This window comes from Uranotaenia lowii, chromosome 2, assembly GCF_029784155.1.
Source record: "Uranotaenia lowii strain MFRU-FL chromosome 2, ASM2978415v1, whole genome shotgun sequence".
NCBI lineage: Eukaryota > Metazoa > Arthropoda > Insecta > Diptera > Culicidae > Uranotaenia > Uranotaenia lowii.
Window position 1 is genome coordinate 211702732 of NC_073692.1, and position 10172 is coordinate 211712903.

Sequence of the window (10172 nt, forward strand, 5' to 3'; positions counted from 1 at the left end):
AAAACCCTCTGATACCATATTTCTGTTTAAACGTATTGCTGTTACAAAGAACTCGCCTCCATTTTTATAAGATTTTCAGCTTGACCCAATCGAAAAACAACAGAATAGAATAAATAGAATTCGAATCCAGTTCGTGTTTTGATCCCGTGCTAGTCGGACGTATAAATCCACACGCTAGTCAGAATCGTTTTGTTCGCTTTTTCGACGAGTGCTGAGTTTTTTTTCTGATTAAACCGGAGTCCGAGTCTATAGGACAAAAAAAGAAACATGGCGGATTTAGAGCTGAAATCGAACTCTCTACGCATTCGGTTTCCACGTGGTTGTCAAGAACCTAGTGATGCACGGATCTTCGAACATATGAAGAATAAACTCGCTTTGAAGCATGACGATTTACTCGCCATGTACAAAGATAGAGCGGAACTATCAGTGATAATAAAATTCAAGGCCGAATTTAATGTGGTTGAATTTTTGCGGAGCCATAACAGAAAAATGGATTTTTTCTTCGATGAGAACCAGAAATGTGAGGTAGAGTTGTCTCTAGCTAATGCTGTGGTGCGGTACGTGAGACTTTTCAACTTGCCACCTGAAGTTGAGGACCGTGAGGTTGTGGCAACTATGACGAAGTTCGGTAAAGTCCAGCGAACAGTCCATATGGACATCTGTACGAGGCGTGTACATGGAGATTGCTGATGGCGTCGAAATTCCAGCAACGGTCCATGTGCGCAACATTCGAGCACGTGTTTTTTACGATGGGCTCGTAAACAAGTGCTTTCAATGCGGCAGCACTGAGCATTTGAAAGCCGAATGTACGGTGAAACGATCGGTCAACGGAAGATTGGGATCTGGCGGCGCTGAGGCAGGCAACGTGATCGACGGCAATGCTGGCGCGCAGCTCTCGTACAGCAAAGTTGCTCGTGGTTGGACGAAGTTGCGAGCCGGTGTGTCTCCTCGTGTGATTACAGAAAATGTAGTCCCACAGAGTGAGCTTACGAATCTAAACGAGTTGTTCTCGAAGGCAATACCCAAGGCCAGTGTTATTCCAGTAGTTCCACCAATACATAAGCCACTGGAGAAAGCTTTGGACGGTTTGCCTGCATCAACAGATGGGAGTGAAGAAGGAGTTGAAGCGTCTTCATCCAAGGGAGCTCAGCCGATGTTGGACAACAAACAGAAGGAGGCGTCGGATAGCAGCTTGAAGCGTGACAGAAATGGTGAGAGGCGCGGAACAACGAATGAGCGTGCATCGAGCTCCGACGACGCTTCTGAGTCTGGCAGTGAAACGGAAAACCAAATCACCATAAGCGGGGCTCAATCGGTTCTCACCAGAACTCAGAAAAAAAAACTACTGAAGATGCGGACCAGCGGTGCTGTTGGTAACAACAATGTTAATGTACCTGGCAAGTAGTGTTTTAACCAGTTAATTCAATTAGATTTTTAGCTTAGTTTTCCAGTAAGTTTTTTATTGTAGTGTTTGCAAGAAGATTTTTTAAATTTGTTTTTTCGATTAGTTTTTCAATTAGTTTTTTTATTCAATTTTTAAATTAGCTTTTTCGATAGTTTTCTTTGATTTTTACTTGTAACTTTTAAATTTCTTTCCTTTATCGATCATTTAAAATGAATTTTGTACTTAGAGTTGGTTCCGTTAATTTGAATAGCTCTAACAACATAACTAGTAAAGGTTTGTTGCGCGATTTCATTTACAATAACGATTCAGATGTTTTATTTTTGCAAGAAGTTTGTTTCAATAATTTTTTCTTTTGTTCCTTCTCATATCTCATTGGTAAACGTTAACGATGCGGGTTCTGGTACCGCCATTTTGATAAGATCTTCGCTTGCGTTTGATCAACCCTTACTTGATGCTGGTGGCAGAATTATTTCGGTGGTGGTAAACAATATCAATATGATTAACATTTATGCTCATTCTGGGTCTAATCGTAAAAATGAAAGAGAGAATCTTTTTATCAATGATCTTGCGTTACACATTATTAAAAATCAGTGCACTCGATTTGTTATTGGCGGTGACTTCAATTGCATTTTGCATTCATCAGATTCAACTGGAAGTAGTAAAAATTATTCCACGGCTTTGACTAAAATAATCAACTTACTTAATCTGAAAGATGTCGCTCTTAAACTTAATAAAAACGGATATACATTTCATCGTGGTGATCTATCATCTCGTCTTGATCGTTTTTACACTACCACAAATATGATCGATAGCTGCCTTACGTTTGATACAATATCGGTTCCATTTTCTGATCACTGTGGTATAACCATGAAAATAAAAACGGATCATTTAACCCCTAAAGGTCGAGGATACTGGAAAGTGAATAGTTCAATTGTACAAAATCCAGAGGTTCTCCAAGAAAACTATTCAATCTGGCAAAGTCAGATATTATATTCAGTCGATAGGAGTAGATGGTGGAACGAAGTTGCCAAAAATAAAATTAAAAAATATTATAGTCATGAAAGCTGGGCTTTAAATAACATGATTTCAAATGAGAAAAGTTATTTCTACGGTAAATTACATGAGTGGTTGGATAAAAAATCTAAAAATATTCCTACTCTTTTAGACATACAACTTATTAAATCAAGATTGTTAGAAATCGAGGCTAAAAGAATAAAACATTTTTCTAATCATTTACCTGAAAATACGCTGGTTCAAGATGAATTAGTAAACATTTTCCAAGTAGCAGCTCATTTAAAACGTTTACAGAACAGTGGTTCTTTTAAATTGAAAGATAATAATATTTGGATTACGGATAAATCGATTTTGTTAGATAAGGTTCATGACTATTATTCGAAACTATTTGAAGCTAGTATACCGATGAATGATGGGAGCAATGATCCAATTAACTTGATTGATAAACAATTAACTGCGAATGATCAAAATATGTTAACAAGGGTCATAACCGAAGAAGAATTAAAATCCGTATTATTAAGTTGCTCAAAGAAAAAGAGTCCAGGACCTGACGGTTTAACGTATGAGGTTTATATACAAAATTTTGAAAGTTTAAAAAATGATTTGCTTCTTGTTTTTAATTCATATCTTTCTGGCACAAGTTCTCCTCCAATAAATTTCACAAATGGTATAATTACGCTTATACCGAAAAAAGGCAATGCATCAAATGATTTGAACGATTATCGACCAATAAGTTTACTAAACACGGATTATAAACTTTTCATGAAATTGTTATCAGAACGCATTAAAACTATTTTAAGTAAGATTATAGGTCCTGGACAAGGTGCGTGTGTAAATCTGAATCCATGCATAGAAAACTTAAAAGATATAAGGCAAATCATAACAAAATCTGCTGAAACTAAGAAATTTAAAGGTGGCTTAGTTAGTTTAGATCTTAACAAAGCATTTGATCGTGTCAATCATGAATACCTATGGAAAATTTTGGAGAAGTTTAACTTTCCTCAAAGCCTTATAAACTGTTTCAAAAAATTGTATGCTAATGCGACTTCAAAAATTTTAATCAATGGATTTCTCACGAAAGAAATTTCAATAGAAAGTTCAGTTAGACAAGGATGTCCAATGAGCATGATCTTTTTTATACTTTATATTGAACCGCTAATTCGTAGTATCTCGAAAGAAATATCTGCTGTACTTTTCTATGATAAATTTATCAATGTGATTGCTTACGCTGACGATCTTCTGATTTTTGTTCGAAATGATACTGAGTTTGATAAGTTGTTGGAAATTCTAAATGCATATAGTTCTTACGCGAATATAATGATCAATGAAAATAAATCTGGTTTCATGCGAATAAATAATGCCCAACTAGGACCACAAAAGTTACAAGAACTAGATAATCTTAAAGTTTTAGGAACTACATTTGAGAAAAACTGGTCCTCGACAGTGTCGAAAAACTTTGAAAGATTAATAAACGTGATGAAAGGAACATTACAACTGCACAGTATCCGTTCACTTAATATTTACGAAAGGTGTTTAGTCTTAAATATATATGTTTTATCTAAATTTTGGTATACCGCTCAAATATTTCCCCCCACAAATCACCACTTAGCGCAAATTAAATCAGCTTGTGGGAAATTTTTATGGAGCGGATACATGTTTAAATTAAACAGAGGACAACTTTATTTAGATTATGAGTTAGGGGGACTAAGATTGATTGATCCAGAGTCCAAAGCAAAAGCATTGTTTATTAAAAACATTTTTTACAACTCGGATGGAAATGGAAATCATATAAAAGAAAATTATTTAGTAGAATACAAAGCTGCACAAAAACTAACGCGAAACGCAAAAGATTGGATATCTATCGGAATATACTTGAACAATAATTTTGATTTAATAACCACAAAATCACTATATGATTACTTTATCAAAGAGCAAAACTGGAAACCTGATATACAGAATAAAATACAAGCACCATGGAGCACTATATGGGAAAACATAAATTATAAAACAATTTCATTCAAAGACCGTGCAATAATTTTTACTTTTCTAAATGACTTGATCCCGAACAAAAATAAACTTAAACAGTACAACATTGGTAATCTTGCTAACATTAGTTGTGAGTTATGTAATCTAACGGACACAAATGAGCATAAAATTAAAATTTGTCCAAAATCAAAAGTAATATGGGACTGGTGCTCGTCAATTGTTAAAAATAGGTTCAAAATGAAGTGTCATGATTTGGAGGAAATATTGTTCCATCCGGTATCAGGGAAGTCAAAAAAATCTAAGGCTTCATTGTGGTTGGCGGCAAAAGCAATTTCTTACAACTTGAGGGTAAAAGAACCCGATTTGTACATTTTTAAAAAAGAAATAAGAGATGCGAGGTGGAACAAAAAAAGTTGGTTTTTAAGAGAGTTCGGAAGCGAATTAAATATTTGTTAGTTAACTTTCTATTTATGTTGTTTGAGCTAAAACAGAAAAAGTAGTAGTAGGTCATGAAGAGTAGGAATGGAATTGTGAATTTTTGTAAACCCGAACTTTAGTTTTAAATAAATAGTACATATAATAAAAAAAAAAAAAAAAAAAAATCACATTCTAAATAGATCATTCGAGAGAAATTAAGTTTAACAAAAAGAAAGATTGAATAAGTTTAAAATTGAAGAAAAAAGTCATTACATATCTTTTACACAATCTAATAACTGGTTAACGAAACCTCTTTGTGAATTGTTTTCAGATGAAACTAGAAACTTCGTGCTTCTTAATTTTTTGGAAAACGCGTTCAGCAAGACTCTAATTAACCCTCCTGTCAACATTGAAGCACGCCTATGAAGCAAGAGCGCTTTCCCACGAATAGCTCGCTGACCCGGGTGATATTTCATTTTCATTATAAAAGATCCCATTTTTCCCATCCTTTATAAAGAGAAAAAAAGTGGATATTTAAAAAGGCGAATTACCCTTTTCTTGCATACTCAATGGACACCGACTGAATAGTGAAAGAAACTGCTGCAAGCAAGACAGAAAAAAATGAAGATGATTCAAGCGAGAAAAACATATTTCATAGATGGAAACGCTTCACGCTGCCGCTTTTCCTTTACACCGGCTAAACTCACTCAATTTCCGAGCTTTTGGTTTATTCCGCAATTGCTCATTTTTCGTAATTCCTGTGGTCGCCTCGGTCGCCCGGCTTTGCATACATTTTTAGATCACAACACAATCCTCCTCGAAAGCTATCCCAGAAGCCACCTACCTCAATGTGGGCGGAGCGCGAAAGATACAAACTGCTTGGAAAATGGCGTCCCGCAGCTTTTAACGACCCACTACATACTACGGTGTGGAAGAAGTGCAGCAAGTAAACTAAGTTTGGGCTTCCTGCCATGGTCTTTCGGATGGTTTTGCTGTTACTGCCAGCAGAAGTCTTCCAGCAGCTCTAATGTTTCTGATCCTTCCTGATACTTAATGGGGTTATTAATTTATTTTACGATACTTCCGACATTACCTCAATTTTATCCGTTTGACGCCAGCTACCCTAAGTGGTTGAGACAAGATTTCCAAAGTTTACTGGTAAGGAAATTTGAACCGGATGGAAAACTGTCGTTTCTTGGGTTAAAGAAAACATTCTGAAAGGTACTCAGATTAAAAACCTAAAAACAGTAAAAAAATATTTATTGTTTTAAAATCCTTCAAAACTCCAGATTTTAATTCGCTGAAAAAATTACAGAAGCTTAGCTTTATGATTACAATAAACATTTAATCTACGAAAAACTTATCGATGAGTTGTTTTTTTTTTAACAATTTTTAAATATAAAATTTTGGCCTATCGGTGAAGTAGATAAAGAATATCAGAATTGAAAATGGAAAAGATAGAACAGTTAGAAGAAATTTTCAGAGGTATTGAAAAGAGCGGAAAAGCATTTTGGAGAGGAAACCTTAGCTGCCGCTCATACCAAGTCCGACCTATTTGCGTTTTGGTCGATATGAGAGAAATGGGAATGATAAACGGCCAACATTTGATTTCTGAGTTTTGAATTATGGTTCAGCTTGTTTCCCAACAGACTCGATGAATGAGGTGGAATCGATTTTGAAATTAAAAAGCTCTTTATTAAAGTTACCCTATCAGAAGAGCATATCAAAACTGTTACACAAACCCACCTCAACGAGATATTATTAACTTATTCAGATTGATATCAAAATCTGCAATTTGGTAGTTTCGAAAAAACAAATGGTTATATCTCTTTTGATACAATCAATTGTTTTTTTCTGCCGGGCAAGCAAATGCTTTGAAAATTGGAATTGAAATTATTGGAAGTTTGAGAATCTCGTTCCAATACATCAGGCATGGTTCTGCGGCTGCGTGCGCGCCTCTCAACCTGCAGGTCGAGGTTCGAATCTCCTGGCTGATACCCAAAGTTTTCAAGAATTGTTCAAGTTGGAAACAATGCATGAAAGTTTGAGTACAAGTCAGAAGGTAGTCCAACATTGAATACAAGTGAATGCGTATAAGGCAACATTGTAAACAAGCTTGTATACAAAATTCATTATTTTGCATCTTTGGTCTAAATCCTATTTGATTGAGATATTATAATCATGATAAAACGCTATCAAGGGTTGTTATAATTTAGTTATGCTTTCAGGGTCTTTTTGTTTTATTTAATTTGAGATATTTTAACATCGATGGTACATAAGTTTTAATCGCCGATAAATTTATTGATGTAATATGTTCATTGACACGGGCGGCGAGATGAAATGCTAGGTAGAAGAATTTGTAAAGGAATGAAGAACAAGCGGATAGGCAAGTATCAGATGACTGATGAGCTTCGTAGGATAAAATTTTGGATAGGTGTTGAAAACTGTAAGTCTAGGGCATTTTTGTATTGGAAAGCATGAAAGTGTGGTGGTACGCCTCGGTACAACAGACTACACACAAAACTTTCGGGGCTCCACTTAGCAAAAATTCGCTGTTACTTTCCGTTAGCAAAAATATTTTTTAACTGTTGAGTTAGTATTTTCCCATATTGTCATGATTTTAGCTCAATTTAAGTAAAACTAACCCATTTGCTACCTATTTTAGTATTTACAAGGGGCTGAAGAAAACAAAAATTCCCGTACCAAGTCAAGAAACCCGCTGGAAGAAGAAAAATGAAACGAGCGAAACACGTATAGGGGCAACATGGCGTCCTCTTTCAACCAGAGGCAATTTTTTAATAATCCTTAAAATGATATCTGCGGCTCGGGAATGTCAATCAAAGGGATCTTTGGTAACATTAATAAATTATGGTTGGGCACAAAATGCAGAGTTTTCAGTATTATCCTTGTTAAAATTGATTCTAAATCTGCAGTATGCCAATAACAGATACGTTTGGCAACCGAAATGTTACCCTATTTCGAATCTTTTATCGGGTGAAGTGTTTAATATCGGGAACCACACTGACGTTCTGGTACCAAAAATTTGGTACGGTGCATTTGTATGCGATTTGACAGCTGGTTCAGTCTTCTGAGTATTTAGAGTAGCATGGACACGAACTTTTAGTCTGTACTCGAACCGCTGCCACATTTTCTGTTGACAGGCATTTCATTTTGTTTTCTTTTCGGGCCAGTCGATTTCGGAATGTTTCGATTCCGTTTTTACGTAAAATTTCTATCGGATCAAAAGTGTGCCGGTAAGAAGGTGTTTTGTTAACCGTTCCCGGAGGAGCTCATCACAGGCTACTCCAAGACCATCCAAGATTTTAAGTTTTTTCGGCATATAATGCCGCTGCGGCTGTTTGCAGGTATCCGAAGGCTTTTCCTTTGGCTACTATGGTGGCTGTTCGGAAGAACCTTCGGCGGATGTTTTTCCGGGTTGAAATGAATTCTCTTGGAAACGAAATTTCTTTTGGTAAGTGAAATTAACGATTGAATTTGCGCTTGAAAGAAACATAATTTTGCTTCTTTATTTCAGGTTTCATTGTTTCAGTGGTCAATTGAAAAAGGGGCCGAAAACAATCGGAGCGGCCGCTTCCAAATGTGAAGCCTATAACAAAACCTGCGGATCTCTGTGGAGGCCTTGGATTTGCTTGTGCATACAGATTTAAGTTTTCCCTACGAATTTGGAAACAAGGTAAGGGAATAATTGTCCAAGTAGTTAGTTACCTGAACATACAAAATCTGTTCACAGTACTCGAGTTTGAAAATAGATTTTTTAATTAATTGCCTCCTAGAACAGCTCGTCCGGTACAGCAGAAATATATTTTGAAGTGCTGTCTCTGGCTTCCAATTTTTGTTCCAGCTTACAGCTAATAATAAACCTTCTAACGCTTTGTAATCAATGTAAATTGAAAATAGGTTTTCCTGCGAGTAATTTTCGCTGTTCCAGATCAGCTGTTCCCAAATGCAGTCAAATGAAAATATGAGTTCCAAATTCGAACATAGCGCTGTGATCAGTTTTCCTCGCTATTCCATAATTACTAGCTGTTCCAGAAGCAACAGGTATAATTCGAAAGAAACCATAAAAGTGTTTCTTTTTTCAGGACTTCATAAGACACCTACAATCATGCTGCTGTGGATGCGCGGGAAATTTGACATGGCGCTGCGATCTTTAGAATTATCTCCCAATTACAGGCAAAGTAAGTTAAATTTTACGTTATTCCTAATGCCCTCAAAAGCGCCCATTGAGCTCTTATTTTTGAAGATAGAAGTTAATTTTTATTTACTCAAGCTGAAAAATCTTATCGAAGTTTCCATCTGATTTAAAAATAATTAAAGTCGATCCGTTTGAAGTTCGATTTGTTCAATCCTTCCGATCCCTACGATCAGTTTGAACCATATGATCTTTCCGAACTGTTCGATCCGTTCAAATCGTGCAATCCGTTTGATCATTTCGATTGGTTCGATCCCTTTGAATCATACGATTCGTTCAAACCGTTCGTTGGTTTGATCAGCTCGATCCGTTTGAACCGAACGATCCATTTGAACCGTACAATCTTTTCGATCCGTTCGACCTTTTCGTTGTTGGCCAAAATTCAAAACCATGATGAGTTTGATTTTTCCCGGGAATCTCATCCCTGTAGGATACAGATGAACATATCAGAATTGAATAGTCAGTCGATTAACGAATTTTGGCGGTAACGGATGTGAATTGCGATCGAAGAATCTTAACAGAATCCGACAATCCCGTAGGATGATTGAGTTGTAGAGGGGCTATAAGTTTAATATTTAATTTAAGCAAGGAACTACCTATTTGTGAAATCGTATACTTCAATTCTTATTTTTAATTATTGACTATGTTGATTGGTCCGGCAAGTATTTCGCCTCCCTGGTTGGTTACCCAGTTCGGTCCACTGTCGAGCTTATCAGATTTGCGCGTCCTGAAGGGTGTTCTTTTGGTTTTGGTTGTCTTGATGACGTTGAGAAACATCTCTGCAAACCACCATTGTATCAAGACAAAATAAGCTCTAGCGAATTGTTGTAAGTTATACATTCGTAAAGGATTTTAAAAATTTCATTTTAATTTTTTTTTGTAGAATGGAAATTCCGGATTACAGAGTGTTGACATGCAAAACTGTTAGAACCGATAATCTACCGGTAACAAAATTTAGGACCTAATAAAGTGTAAGTTAAAAAATTATATTGCTACTGATTCCGCATGCAGGTTTTTTTTTGAATAAATTTAAAGCAATCGAATTACAACGATCTTTTTATTTATAAATTATTATCAAAAGAAAAATAACGGTGACTTTGAAATTTAAAAATTACTAAAATTTTAGTTATTTTTGAG

The 10172-nt window shown here is 35.8% G+C and overlaps 1 long non-coding RNA gene across 1 annotated transcript; it reads left to right on the top strand.

Annotated features, from left to right (window-relative positions):
* Positions 1-7934: 7934 nt before the first annotated feature.
* LOC129748363 (uncharacterized) lies at positions 7935-9619 on the top strand. Its single transcript, XR_008737713.1, has 3 exons — positions 7935-8294; positions 8358-8516; positions 8926-9619. It is a non-coding gene; the product is annotated as an uncharacterized LOC129748363 (long non-coding RNA).
* The last annotated feature ends 553 nt before the right edge of the window (positions 9620-10172 follow it).